At 38.7% G+C, this 16,104-nt stretch overlaps 1 pseudogene; it reads left to right on the top strand.

The window, feature by feature from the left end:
- Positions 1-11,124, top strand: part of LOC109112026 — a 39,883-nt pseudogene extending 28,759 nt beyond the window's left edge.
- The last annotated feature ends 4,980 nt before the right edge of the window (positions 11,125-16,104 follow it).

Below are 16,104 nucleotides of genomic sequence, written 5' to 3'. Positions count from 1 at the left end.
TTATAGGGGCATTACCCCAATAAAATAATTTATTTTCAACCTTAGGCATAAAAAAAAATCTCTTTTGTTGTGTAATAAATTAATAAACATTATTTCATCTAGGCCTATTTATTTTATTAATGTAAAATGAGATCCTCAGATGAGTCAGTCTGGAACCTTAAAATTTTGAATAAGCCAAATGAAACAAAAATGAAATCAATTTTATTTCAATTAAAATAAACCAAAAAAAACGTTTTTTATGTTTTTTCAATTTTTTTAATTAATAATCATCAGTTAATCATCTAAAGATTTCTAAATAAAATAATTCTACCTTAACGAAATAACAAACCACCAACTGCCTAACTGCTAGAGCAAAGATGCAAGAGAAGAAGTAGAAATAGAAGTGAGGAAGTTCATAAACTCATGGTAGATGGTAAGATCTGATAAGAATAGGGTAAGCCCCTACATTCTTGTTGGCTACTATGCAGCTTAGGGGTCATGTTGATCTTGCAGCATCCTAGATTGCAAAACTTGCTTTAGACACCTTTAGTTGGACAAAGCTATATAGATAAATAGTTAGACAAATAATTAGACAAGCTATATTTCTTGACAAGAAACATCCTGTTATTTGGTTTCAGAGAAAAACATTAAATATTATTTCTTGTGATATCACTTGAATATAGATAATAGTTTTGCTGAAATGACAAGAACAATGGAAGACACATCTGTCCCTGACCCTGAAATTGTTGACCCAGGAAATGGATCTTCAGAGCTAAAATTTTTGTCATACACAGATTAATACTAAAAATCATAGGATACATGAATAATGAAAAACATAGATATACACTAAACAAAATTATAAATGCAACACTTTTGTTTTTGCCCCCATTTTTCATGAGCTGAACTCAAAGATCTAAGACTTTTTCTATGTACACAAAAGGCCTATTTCTCTCAAATATTGTTTGCAAATCTGTCTAAATCTGTGGTAGTGAGCACTTCTCCTTTGCCGAGGTAATCCATCCACCTCACAGGTGTGGCATATCAAGATGCTGATTAGACAGCATTATTAAAAGTGAAAAAAAGTGAAAGTGACGTGACATTCAGCCAAGTATGGTGACCCATACTCAGAATTTGTGCTCTGCATTTAACCCATCCGAAGTGCACACACACAGAGCAGTGTCACACACATCTGTGAACACACACCGGAGCAGTGGGCAGTATGCTGCGGCGTGAGCAGTTGGGGGTTCAGTGCCTTGCTCAAGGGCACCTAAGTCATGGTATTGAGGGTGGAGAGAGCGCTGTACATTCCCTCCCCCCACCCACAATTCCTGCCGGCCCGAGACTCGAACTCACAACCCTTCGATTGGGAGTCCGACTCTCTAACCATTAGGCCACGACTTCCCCTTGACTTCCCCATTATTGCACAGATGTGCCTTAAGCTGGCCACAATAAAAAGCCACCCTAAAATGAGCAGTTTTACTGTATTGGGGGGTCCGGGAGGGGGGGTCCGAAAATCAGTCAGTATCTGGTATGAACACCATTTGCCTCATGCAGTGCAACACATCTCCTTCGCACAGAGTTGATCATGCTGTTGATTGTGGACTGTGGAATGTTGGTCCACTCCCCTTCAATGGCTGTGCGAAGTTGCTGGATATTGGCAGGAACTGGAATACACTGTCGTATACGACAATCCATTGCATCCCAAACATGCTCAGTGGGTGACATGTCTGGTGAGTATGCTGGACATGCAAGAACTGGGATGATTTCAGCTTCCAGGAATTGTGTACAGATCCTTGCAACATGGGGCTGTGCATTATCATGCTGCAATATGAGGTGATGGTCGTGGATGAATGGCACAACAATGGGCCTCAGTATCTCGTCACGGTATTTATGTGCATTCAAAATGCCATCAATAAAATGCACTTGTGTTCGTTGTCCATAACATACACCTGCCCATACCATAACCCCACTGCCACCATGGGCCACTCGATCCACAACTTTGACATCAGCAAACTGCTCACCCACATGACACCTTACACACTGTCTGCCATCTGCCCTGTACAGTGAAAACCAGGATTCATCCATGAAGAGAACACCTCTCCAAAGTGCCAGACGCCATCGAATGTGAGCATTTTCCCAAACAATCTTGGATCTTGGAGGTGAAGATGCTGGATGTGGAGGTCCTGGGCTGGTGTGGTTACACGTGGTCTGCGGTTGTGAGGCCAGTTGGATGTACTGCCAAATTCTCTGAAACGCCTTTTGAGGCGGCTTATGGTAGAGAAATTAACATTCAATTCACAGGCTACAGCTCTGATGGACATTCCTGCAGTCAGCATGCCAAGTGCAGGCTCCCTCAAAACTTGCAACATCTGTGGCATTGTGCTGTGTAATAAATATGCACATTTTAGAGTGGCCTTTTATTGTGGCCAGCCTAAGGCACACCTGTGCAATAATAATGCTGTCTAATCAGCATCTTGATATGCCACACCTGTGAGGCGGATGGATTATCTCGGCAAAGGAGAAGTGCTCACTAAAAGATTTAGACAGAATCGTGAACAATATTTGAGAGAAATAGGCCTTTTGTGTACATAGAAAAAGTCTTAGATCTTTAGCCGCTTTTCCACTGTCAGGCCAGTTCGATAAAGTGTTTTGAAAGAATCGTGAACAATATTTGGCCTTGGGCCAGTAGCAAACCAAAATAGCGCTGCAAAGTCTTAGATCTTTAGCCGCTTCCGCTGTGCTTCAGGCACTAAAACCTGCCCTTTACACGCCTCTCAGGAACAACGTCGTGATGCCCCATCATTTCTCCAACAAAGGTTATTTGTAAGATAATTAGTAATAAGTAAGTGGATGTAGCTAGATCACAAAACGATCATGATTAAAGCAGCCATTTGTTTGCATGCTTTGTTATTTTTTTTTAAATCCAAAAGCATCTGTGTTTTACTATAATAAGTGATACATTGATCATAATGAATTAATTTATCAGGATTTAAAATTAGTCACACAGAAATAAAGCATTATGAACATATCCTGCTTATTCAGTCGAGTCGGTTTTTGTTTATTTGTAGTCACATACATCACATTTAGAAAGAATTATAATTTCTATATTTTTATAAAAGCTCCCGAACAAAAAACATTATTATATTTTAATGACATAGGCTACACAGAGCTAAACTCCAGATGAGATTTATGAAAGATAAAATATGTTAATAAATAAATACACGTCTGATTTCTTCAAGTGGTCACATTTACCATGTTTACTATGGTAACGTTAATGGCTAGCGTGCGTCTTATAAATATGCATCGCTTATAAATATTTCTGACCTAGTATGGTAATTATAATCCACATCAGATCAAGTTATTTCAAACACTCAAACTGACTGAAAGTGAGTTTTGAGCTCAACTTATTTTAAAAAGTTTTTAATGCTGGTGTTATAGCTGTTAGCTTTATGAAATGATCCGGGGCGCTGATGTTCTGCAGATGCGAGAAACTCCACCTTTGTTCATAACCACTCCTCTAGCCCCAGCTGGCCCGCTTTGGCCCAAGGTTTTCGTCGGGCCAAAAAACCTGGGCCCTTGGCCCTGAGGAAGCACCGCCGAGGCACGATCAAGCACCGGAAGTGACATAGGAAACGTGACGCCCGCTTTTGGCCCGACAGTGGAAACGCGGCTTTTGAGTTCAGCTCATGAAAATTGGGGTCAAAAACAAAAGTGTTGCATTTATAATTTTGTTCAGTGTAAATATTGGATATATGTTAATTAATAAACAAATAAACTGATCCCGTCCTATCTCGTTGCCACCAAAGTTTTCTCAGTCCTCCAGAAGTGTTCACGGCCGTGGGAAGAAAAGGCACAACAGACACAAAATCTGAGTATACCTTCACTTCAAACCTTTATTGTCTTACAATGGGTATATATAAGGATGAAATAAGGGTGGTACAGCCCTTTCAACCAATGGGATATAGATTACATATGTGTTGAGTATGAGCAAAAACAACAAGTTATATAAGTCATACATATGTTCAGGAACTACTGGACATATAAGGAATAATACTGGCAGTGGGACTCTTCAACTTTCAGTAAAGGACAACCTAAACCCAGTAACCTGGGCCCACAGAGGTCCCCCAACATTCTTTACCGATTGAACTCTATGCATCAACTGCGAATGCGTGTATACATTGAGGTAAAGAGATTTAGGAATAGAAAAGAGAGAGAGAGCACACAGATGGGAGGAGGGAGAAAACCAAGGGGAAAGAAAGGGAGGGTAGGAGCAAGGCAGCAGATGAGATCTCTCACATAATAGAAAACATCTGGAAGGGAGTGTACTTTTTCTAACAATATATGAATGTACTGAAAAATAAAATAATAAAAATCATAAAGACTAATTCATAAGGCATAATATTTGTATAAATATGAAAACTAACAATATTGGAAATTGAAATACACCAATTACCATCATATGGTATTTATTGTGTTTTTCTCCGTTTTCTCTTGTTGGTTATGCGTATTTAAAACTAAACCACTGAAAAGAAAAAAGTTTATTTTTAATGGGTCACATACACTTATCAGTTGTAATTTAATTTAAATCTAATTAAACACTGTGATTTTGTCGATTAACGGATAGGAAAGGAACAACGTAATTACCTCAGTCAGTGGAAATCAGGTGGACTTTAGTGTCTGATTGATTGCATTCGACCACATGAGCATCCACACTATAATCACAGTCCGGTCAAATGTATATTCAACTACCTCTGGAAGTGGTCAAAAATGGACAAGCTCAAAACATTTTAATTGTCCACTTGTGATCGGATCTTAATACCAGGTGTAAACAGGGCCTAAGACCGTAACTTAAAGCGTAACTTAAAATTGTTGCTCCTCTATTCATAATATTGCTTTCTCCAGTGAAAAGGTTGTCCAGTCTGAATGAAGAGAGATATGCACAGATCAAGCACCGTTTACAAGCAGAAACAGTCCAAAACAGTTCTAAACAAAAATGTTGGTGGATTTTGATGTATTTTTCTTTTAAAAAACACTTAAGGGAGGGTAATTATGGATTATAGTTTTTCGGCCAGAAACAAAGGTTAAAAGTTCAAATGTCGTAATTAATGGATTTGTTTCTTACAAGCACAAGACATTAATTGTTGGACTGGAGTTGTGTGGATTACTTGTGTATTGCTGTAATGTTTTTATCAGCTATTTGGACTCGCATTCTGATGGCACCCATTCCCTGCAGAGGATCCATTGGTGAGTAAGTGATATAATGCTGAATTTTTCCAAATCTGTTCAGATGAACAAACAAACTCATCTGCACCTTGGCAGCCCAAGGGCAAATTTTCATTTCTGGGTGAACTATTCTTTTAAACAACAAAACAATCCACTGAACACACTTGTACTTCAGTCCGGTCAAAAAGTCAATCTGCAGCTTCCCTGACTAAAGTCTATTGAAGGAGAAGCACAAAAGTTTGCCTGTTGTACTTCTCAAAAGAAGGTTGTTAGTTGGTCATTTGGGGGCTACTCTCCACCGCATATTTCCTACTAAGACACTCCCTGAAGGCTTAGTCTCAGTCACATTCCTTACAAACCTATTAACAGTCCCTTCAGGCAGACTATTTCCAAGTTACTGAAACAAAACATTGAGATAAAACAACCCCTTCACACAGACTCGGGGAAGAAACTACTGCATCTTTAATGCAATGCTATGCAAAAAGCTTTTTGCTCTGCAATCCTTATTGAAAAAACGAACAAACAAGTCACTCATTCCTTTATCGACTACATTGTTTCCACCTTCTCGTGTTCATTTTTTTTCTCCTCTGTAGTCTGTCATTGTTTTGCTTGTGGTTTTCTCATCTCGTCTGTACTTTCTTGAGCCCTTTTAGTAATATTTATGTCAAGATGGAAACATTTATGAGCTTTTTCAATCTTTGTTTTACACTCATTTGTTAATCTATATTTTAAGCAAACAAAGTCAAAATATACAGTAACTTTTAAACCAAGCAAAGAACATCAAAGCATTTCTTCAAGTGAACAGCACTTCTTACAGCATTTTTAAAGAATTTTTAATATAATATTAAAGCACTTCTTTTGTTTACGTCAACCCTTTTGTGCAGTGTTTCCATGCTTTCCTATTAAAGTTTCCTCTTAGATTTAGTATATATATGTATTGAATTTATTTTTTTCGTCTAATCTATCTGTGATTGGCTACATTGCTTAATGCTGCAAAAACACATTGTAACTAGAAACAAATGACCAGTGGAGATAATAATGGTACACTAGAGTTTCCAAATGGTTTTTCTTTCAGCATATTAAGAACACCAGAGAGATATGTAGACAGTGCTAAAAACTCGACCATTAATACTTTTATTCAGCAAGGATTTATCAAAATGACCGTAATGACATTTATAATGTTACAAACGATTTCTGTTTCAAATAAAGGCTGTTCTTTTGAGCTTTCTATTTATTAAAGTCCATCCTGAAAAAAAGTAACAGTTTCCACAAAATTATAAAGCAGCCCCACTGTTTTCAACACTGATAATGTTAGATTATTTCTTCCTTTCTCTGTACCGTCAGACACTTCTCAGTCCCCTTGTATGGCCGTGGAAATAGTAACGTACACAAAGTCTTTTTCCACCAACTACTGCTGAGTTTTTTTTCCCAAGCACCAACTTTTATACATTGTCAAGGGGGTGGGGTATTGCTTGACCAATAAGGATTATACATTACATCATCGACTTGTCTAGGCTGATTTCCAATATATGCATGCCGAAATGAAGTATAAAAACAGATGTGTTTGGACCAAATTCCCAGTCTCCATTCTCTTCCTGCTCTCCAGGGTTATTGAGTTCATACAGAGAAAGAAAGAAAGAGAGAGAGACAGAAGTCAGGGTGAGATCAGATCATGTTCACTGAGCAGCAAATCAGCACATTAGAAAGATTTCTGACGGCTCATGTGACACTGAAGACTGGAGTAATGATTCAGCTGACATCACAAGAATAAACCGCATATTAAAATATTTAAAAAGATAATTATTAGTTTAAAATAATGATAATTCACTTTACTACTGTGAACCGTAATATATATGTCTGAAGTGTGTTTTTGCCATGTATATTGTTGTGGGAAAAAAAACTTTTTCAATGATCTTACACGGTCAGAGACAGATCCTTTTCAAATTTTTATTCTTCTAAGAAGGTCAAACAGTACAGCAGTGAGTCCTGCTTAACATGTGACCAAGACAAGTGAGTATGGCTTTCTGATTATATACCTTTTTGGCCCATTGTTATCACAAGAAGTCTCCATAATATTGCCATATAGTTAACACAGTGAGAAAAACGCAATGTTTCAGTTGTCACATAGCATCATTCCAGCTTTTTCTTTTTTGCATTCCAGTTTTCCACAGCAAGTAGCAAAAACAAGCAGGTCATTGTGACATTTCTCATAGCAGACCTTTCTGCTTAGTATTCATAGAATACTACATCAGAAGACAAAACTTTACAGTGGAATACACAGTAAATACAAATAAACTTATAAATATGTGTACTATATGAGAGTTTTTCTTTTATAATGTCTGTGCAAAATTGCAAAAGCAAAAGCACACCCATCAGGACTTAACCTGTAAGTGTCTCTCTCAGGTGGTGAGTAAGTACTTGGAGGACCCTGTGCTGTCTCACAGAGAGGAAGTGGGCATGGTGAAGTTAGACATCCATTACATGGTGCTGCTGTGGAACCTGTGGAACCTCTGCGTCTTTATGCATGACGTCTTCTGGCTGCGTTTTGCTAATAAGTAAACCTCAACACACAATCCACATCCTTCACATCAAAACCCTTCTTTCAAAACAAATCATAATAATGTCTACAATAATATGTGACCCTGGACCACAAAACCAGTCTTAAGTAGCACAGGTATATTTGTAGCAATAGACAAAAATACATTGTATGGGTCAAAATTATAGATTTTTTTGTATGCCAAAAATCATTAGGATATTAAGTAAAGATCATGTTCCATGAAGATATTTTGTACATTTCATACCGTATATTTATCAAAACGTAATTTTTGATTAGTAATATGCATTGCTAAGAAATGGAAGTGTCAGCGCAAGTTCTACTTGAATGAATGAATGAATTCTTTCTGTGGCCTGTTTTATCTTATGGGGTTTCTCACTATGGCCTATTCACATGGCCTTCCTCTCTGTGCCTACTGAGGCATTTAATTCTACAGCCTCTTGGCTTTCTCACTACGGCCCATCTGGGCATCTCCATCTGTGGCCTATCTAGGCCTTTTCTCCGCGGCCTTTGTGGCCTTTTTTGCAGCCTATCGGGGCCTTTTCCTGACTGAGGCCTGTCGGGGCCTTTTCTCACTGAGGCCTATCGGGGCCTTTTCCTGACTGAGGCCTGTCGGGGCCTTTTTTCACTGTGGCCTATCGGGGCCTCTTCCTCACTGCCCCTTATCGGGACCTTTTCCTCACTGCAGCCTATTGGGGCATTTTCCTCAATGCGCCCTATTGGGGCATTTTCCTCAATGCGCCCTATTGGGGCCTTTTCCTCAATGCGGCCTATCGGGGCCCTTCCCACTGTAGCCTATAGGGGCCTTTTCCTCACTGCGGCCTATTGGGCCCTTCCCACTACGGCCTATCGTGGCCTTTTCCTCACTGCGGCCTATCGGGGCCCTTCCCACTGTGGCCTATCGGGGCCTTTTCCTCACTGCGGCCCTTTCGGGGCCCTACCCACTGTGACCTTTCGGGGTCTTTCCCACTGCGGCCTATCGGGGTCTTTCCCACTGCGGCCTTGGAGTCTTTCCCACTGCGGCCTATCGGGGCCTTTTCCTTAACTCTGCCTATCGGGGCCTTTCCCACTACAGCCTATCGGGGTCTTTCCTCATGTGGCCTATCGTGGCCTTTCCTCACTGCAGCCTATCGGGGCCCTTCCCACTGCGGCCTATCGTGGCCTTTCCTCACTGCGGCCTATCGGGGCCCTTCTCACTGCGGCCTATCGGGGCCTTTTCCTCACTGCGGCCTATCGGGGCCCTACCCACTGTGACCTTTCGGAGTCTTTCCCACTGCGGCCTTGGAGTCTTTCCCACTGCGGCCTATCGGGGTCTTTCCCACTGCGGCCTTGGGGTCTTTCGCTGCCTAGGGTCTTTCCCACTGCGGCCTATCGGGGTCTTTCCCACTGCGGCCTTGGGGTCTTTCCCACTGCGGCCTATCGGGCGGGGCCTTTTCTTCACTGCGGCCTATCTGGACCTTTTCCTTAACTCGGCCTATCGGGGCCTTTCCTCACTGCAGCCTATCGGGGCCTTTCCCACTGCAGCCTATCGATGTCTTTCCTCCTGTGGCCTATCGTGGCCTTTCCTCACTGCGGCCTATCGAGGTCTTTCCTCCTGTGGCCTATCGGGGCCTTTCCTCACTGCGGCCTATCGGGGTCTTTCCCAATGCGGCCTATCGTGGCCTCTCTCTCTGAGGCCTCTGTGGCACATCTCTTCTACTCTATAAGCTAATACTTTAAGCTATACTCTGATACATTCTTAATCGCTTGATATACATACTATAATTAATTAAGACTAATTAAATCGTATCTTTTCTTTCTTTTGTCCATATTTTCTAGGATCTTTTAAGAAATACTTGATCTGGTAGGTATTTAATTTTCTTCTTTCTTTTGGGGATGACTCCGCCCTGTCTTCGTCTTCGGCAGGAATAGCTGGAATCTACAACGTCTGATTCAAACTACGGATGGGGCCTACACCAAAATAATTCTGTTCTTTGTATTGGTTTTGTAAAATACTTTTGAGTTTTATGTTCACCTCCTGAGTCTTTCTGGTAGAAATGGAAGCATCAGCGCAAGTTATACTAGGAAGACTTAATGCAACGTCACATATTACAATTAGATCTAGCCAATCGACACTCAACATTCACCTCCTTAGCCCTTCATTGTGTTTGCAAATATTGCCGCTGTCGTTTCCCTCCATCTTCCCCACCACCACTAGGATGGCCCCGTCCATGTAGACTCCGCCCTGCCTTCGTCTTCGGCAGGAATAGCTGGAATCTACAACGTCTGATACAGACTACGGATGGGGCCTATGCCAAAATAATTCTTCTTTGTATTGGTTTTGTAAATAAATACTTTTGAGTTTCATCTTCACCTCCTGAGTCTTTCTGGTAGAACTTCATTTGGACAACTATAAAGTTGATTTTTCTCAATATTTAGATTTTTTTTTTTTGATTCCAGATTTTCAAATAGTTGTATCTCGGCCAAATATTGTCCTGTCCTAGAACCATACATCAATGTAAAAAAAAAAAAAAATGACCCTTATGACTGGTTTTGTGGTCCATGGTCACATATACTTAATCACAGTTGAAATACTTTAAAAACAGTGAGAATCCAGGTCAGCTAAAAGTTAAGGAGATAACAGCATTGGATATCCTGATATTCTAACCATGGCTGTGTTCCACTTCGCTGTTGTAGACACACACTTGTGAACTTCCCTGAGCACTTCTGTTTGTATGAACAAACCCTCGGCCCCTGGTTTTTGGACACTCATGCAACATAATGGAAGGGCATGAAAAAAACACAACCCATGTCTTGTTATATAAATCAAGTTTTTTGCTAACAGGAATTAAGCTTGAATGAGAATGTGATAGAATGAAAGAATATAGGTATTATTTGTCTCTTAGTTAGTTATTGTCCAAAACTTAACATCTATTGGCGAATGGCGTCATATTAGCAAACTTGTTTCTATGCATTTACATCAAGCATATAACACCATGTCTGCATACATAACAGCATTAAGATGCTTGTCTTTCTTTCCAGAGTTTTCTCACTGGACCACTTTGATGACTATCAGAAGCACTACACTTTGATGAACTATGCCTCTGATGTGCAGCTCAAACCAGTACAAAAACTCTGCTTTGACTGTATGCTTGGCTCTGTAGAGTTGATCTCCGATCACTGATGGTTTTGTTTCCCGTCAGATTCACTATGATGATTTTATCCCCATGTTTGAGAGCCAGTATCTGCAGTGTCCATGGAAACAGGTTGAGGTATGGCTTTATGCACATCAGTTTCAGTCTATCCATCTACACCACAGCATACAGTGGTTATGTTGCAATAAATTAAACATAAAAGAAAAATGTATCATTGTTTCCACAAAATCTATTAAGCAGCACACCTGTTTTCAATATTGATAATAAAAAGAATATTTCATGAGCCCCACATCATCATATTAGAGTGATTTGTGAAGAATCATAAAGACTGGAGTAATGGCTGCTGAAGATTTAGCTTTACCATTACAGGAATAAATTATATCATTAAATATAATAAAATAGAAAATTGTTATTTAAAATTGTAATAATATTTCACAATATTGTAAACTATTTTTACTGTGTGGTAGAAATTTCCCTACACACTTGACTTAAAGGGATAGCTCACCCAAAAATGAAAATTCTGTCATTAATTACTCACCCTCATTTCATTCCAAAACCTGTAAGACCTCCGTTCATCTTTGGAACACAAATAAAGGTATTTTTGATGGAATCCGAGAGCTTTCTGACCCTGCATAGACAGCGTCGCAACTGACACACAGTACATAGCAAAAAAAAAGTAAAGAAAAAGAAAAGTACATAGCAAAGGTAACATCATATGTCATATTACAATCAGCTTTTTCACCAAATCATGAGTTTACTTTTGTCAGACAGGCGTCTAGCTGTCTCACCTTTGTCCATGTTTCATTCACAACACTACTAAAGGTTAGCACATTTCTGTTCTTTAAAACGTAAGTTTAGGCCTGCAGAAAAAAAGGGAAATGTTAGTCATTTATGATCAACTGATTTTATGATTAATTTGAATGATTAAATTTAACATTTCCTCCACTAAAAAAAAAAAAAAAAAAAAATAAAATATATCAAATGTTATATAAAATATATATAACATTTGAATTGCAATGTATATATTTTAGTTTTTCTCAGGACATTTCTCAGATCAAAACTGCTTGTTGAACAGCCACATCATCCAGTCACATGTACATCATAAAAGCAGTTTCTCATTCTTTTGAACAAAACAAAAATGCATTAGTACAATCATGCAGATGATTATGCACTAATATCTGCTGTTTCCTACATTGTCAATTGCTTTTGTCATGTTGATCAAAATAAATTATTCTGGTTTCGGTTCCTTGCATGAGTCATTAAATGCAAAATGGTTGAACTAGCTGTGAAGCATGTTTTCTATTCATTTTCACTAGACTCTATTTGCAGATATGTTCTGAATTGATGACTTGCGCATGTGAATCTTGAGTTTCACTAATGAAAGGAAATGTAAAGCATTAGATCAACCAAAGGTGAACCAGTTCTTTATAATAACATATTTCTTATATAGACAGAGCACAACACAATGTTACAATTTCCTATAATGGAACAATAAGAAAACAAACAGACTCAACAGCCCGGACAAAGAAGAGAAGGATGTGTGGTGGAAGAAGGGTAAAGAGACAAAAAATTGGAAGAAGCAGAAGAGGCCCATGACTACTGTGTCACTGATGCCACTGATATATTCATTGACAAAAACACTTTCTTTTGAGAGATGATCTTAGGATTTTGAGCAAGTTAAATCCATAAAGAGTCGGGTGCCACTGTAAAATAGTATCCATTAGTATCCAGTATGTGAAAATATCCATTTGCTTAAACATATCTCAGACCTCAAAAGTTGTCACTTTTGGTTCTTGCTTTTCTCACACACTTACAAACAGAGAAGCATCTGTGAAGCACTATCACTGTAATCTAAAAAGCTCCACTATTTGTTGTAAAATGGTGTTTGTTGCAGACAAATATCTTTAAAGCATTTTCAGAACTCTTCCAAGCAGCTTCCTGCCGTCCTGCTCCATATGGGGTCTGTGCATACCCCTCCTCCAGAGCCATATCAACAACTGACCTTATGCTTAAATGGAACCAGATGACAGAAGGTATGTTCCCTGGTTGGTGAAGTCAAACTGTCTAATAGCCATGCTACATGAATTCAGATTAGATTTTTTTGATTAGGAGAGAAGTTTAACAAACAAGCCATTTGGTAAAAAGGTGTTATTTTATGATGCATGTCATGTGGAATCAGCAGACAATAAATTAACAGTACGATTTTAATTAAAAAAATAAGGTGATAAAGTTAATGAGAAAATGAAATGTTTCTCTCTCTTTTCCAAACACCCCTGCTGTGTAGAGGGAACATAATGGGCATAAACAAAACATGGTGACCCAGACCAAACTGAAAACATTCAGAACGAGGACATGTCATGGGATAAGACGTGGAACAAATAAAAGCTCGTTTTCACCATGGTCAAAAATTCCAAATTTTGAGAAACTTTTAGATAACTTTTTGGCAGTTAACTTTTAATTTTTTTATTTCATGGCATAAAAAGATGATAATAATTGTGAGATGTAAGCTTAGAATTCAAAGAAAAAAAAGTATTCTGACATGGAAACAGGATTGAGGGAAGAAAAGTTTGAATTCCGACATAACTTGCAATTTTAACTGTATATTGTATATCTCAAAATTGTGAGAGAAATTCACAATTACCTTTTTTATTTTCTTATTCGGTGGCAGAAACAGACTTCAATAACAAACCTGTAAAAAAAAAAAAAAACAAGGAACTGCATAAATCACATAGTTCTGTCCCTTTTTTTTCTTCAGGAGAATGTGTGATGCAGCCTCGGAAACTGGAGGTGAATTTTAACCCAGACGGTCGTTATCATCCCATGTTTTATGACCACATGTGTTCTGTCACTCAGATTTTATGACCAACTTGTCTCCATGTTTACTATAAATAAAGATGACTAACACCCCTTCAACAGTTTTTTGTTATTTTTATTCTAATCAGCTGTGATGATTCACTTACTTACTTACTGCCACTTCAGTGAGAAATCACTCTCGAAGTCTTGAGGTTTTGATGCCAGAAGATACTTTATTATGAGAGACAATGAAGCTGAGAACCTCTGTAGAGAATCTCCCGAGTCTGTGTCTGTGTCTGCACATTCTTTTATACAGGCTTGTTCAACACATTACACACAGTCCTTCTACCCCCATACACTTTACACATTTTATTCTCCTGCAGTCTTCCATACACACAGGAAACATATGTTCATAATAGTAGAATAACTTTATTACACACATTACACTCTCCTGCAGGCCTCCATACATACAGGAAACACACAATCATAATAGTAGATTACACTCATGTCTATATTCACATTGACTTTGATTAAAAAAAAAAAAGTTCTTCAACAACTATTTTAATGAAGGATGTGTGAATTTTACTTTTTGATTTTAGTGGCTGATGCGATGAGATCCAGGCTCATAACAATTACAGAAGATAACAAAATATGAAATGATATAACAATAACATTCTGCTCAAATTGTAGCCCTCTAAGAGATAAAGTCATCTAAATAGCTATTTTACTGATTCACTGAAAAGAATCGAATCACATGAATGATTCCTAGTCAAATCGGCCACAGACTTCCAATTAATCAGGTAACTACATTTGCGGCTGTTTTACGCTTTGCTGTTTTATGGGGGTTAAAGTAAACAGTTCTCAAGTAAAGCAAAACAGAGCTAAAGTCTAAGTACAGAAACAGCATATTTGGCCTACATCTACATCTAGCTGCATATTTTTGATGTTTGCAACTGAATCACGAATACAACTAATCACGTGCAGATCTGTGCATCGTGTAAAACACTCGTCAATGTGGTGATAAATAAAGCAGATCCTGCAAGTCATAAACATTAAAGAGCAATTGGCAGGCAAAAGGGCGCCAGTACTGATGCAAATTGCCCCTCGTTGTCACTTCAGATGGTTTAGGGCAGGCAATGACCACCAGATCGCTAAAGAATGTAGTTCCCAACCCCCATTCACCCATAGGACATGCCTACAAGAAAAGTGAAACAAGCAAATAACAAAGACACTGCCATTTGTAGCTTAAAAAATGCATTTGAAAATTATATAAAATGCACATCACAAAACATATCAGAATGTATCAAATTCATTGCTGTTTTTTTTTGTAAACTTTCTTTTAAAATTGTACATTTCTTTTAAACTGTTATTTAAGAAAATGCATCTATTTTCTGCTGCAAATGCATCAATACAGTGATTTTGAAATACTGTAATTTCACTACATAAGTAGGCATTTATTTTTTGCCATGTACCTATTGTAACTAGCCTATTATTTTAACCAGTCTAGTTAAAACAGTCAGGGGAGCTGGACTGGGGGTAAAACCAGTACTGATTACCAGGGCCCCAAAAGAGAGGGCCCTTGAAAAGTCTGGAATATATTTTATTTTACCTGGATTTTTTCATGGGGGCCCATCAAGACTGCCTATGCATAGGGCCCGGGATATTGTGCAACGCCCCTGAAAACAGTTCTTGTATAAAAGTTTGAGTTGCAAGTGTGATTGTTAGATGGCATCTCAGCTGGATGAATTAACTCTGAAATGATCTGGATATTCCGATCGTGAAAGGAGTGAAGACTTTCTACAGCAAAAAGTGAGTATAAGAGACGTATTGCATTCATGCCATGAGAACAAGAGCTGAGATTAACTAAACTCTCGTTTCATGATAAATCACAAGAGCTCCTCAGGAAATCTGAATTTAGCTCATTGGTACATAGTGACCAGAGAAAGCAGTAAATTATATCCTAAACAGCGACAGCAGCAAGTAGGACAATGTAGTTTATTGTCATTGCAGTATATAAACCAGCTGATTATGCATTATGTTAGATTATATCATGGTCTCTGCCAGATGTTTCTGTGAGTTTGCCTCTCTGCAATCCCTCCTCCCTTCTCTCTCCTTTTCTTCTTTCTCGCTCCCTTCTGTGTTCTCTCTCTCTCTCTCTCTCTACCTCAATGTATGCACACATGCGCACATATGTATATTTCCTCATGAGTTCAGATGTTCAGACCAGGACAGGGGGCTATAGGCCCGAAGGTTATTGAGTTTGGTCTGTCCTTTTGCTCAGTTGAGGTATCCTTGGCCAAGTGTACGCCTAATATGTCCAGAACTTCCTGGCCATACTTCCATTTTATATAGCGTATATATCTTGGCTTGTGTACCACACATATGTAATCCATATCTCATTGGATAAACCACTACACTACC

The sequence above is a fragment of the Cyprinus carpio genome, chromosome B4 (assembly GCF_018340385.1).
Source record: "Cyprinus carpio isolate SPL01 chromosome B4, ASM1834038v1, whole genome shotgun sequence".
NCBI lineage: Eukaryota > Metazoa > Chordata > Actinopteri > Cypriniformes > Cyprinidae > Cyprinus > Cyprinus carpio.
Note: the sequence above shows the minus strand (reverse complement) of the source record. Positions and strands in the feature narration are given on the sequence as shown.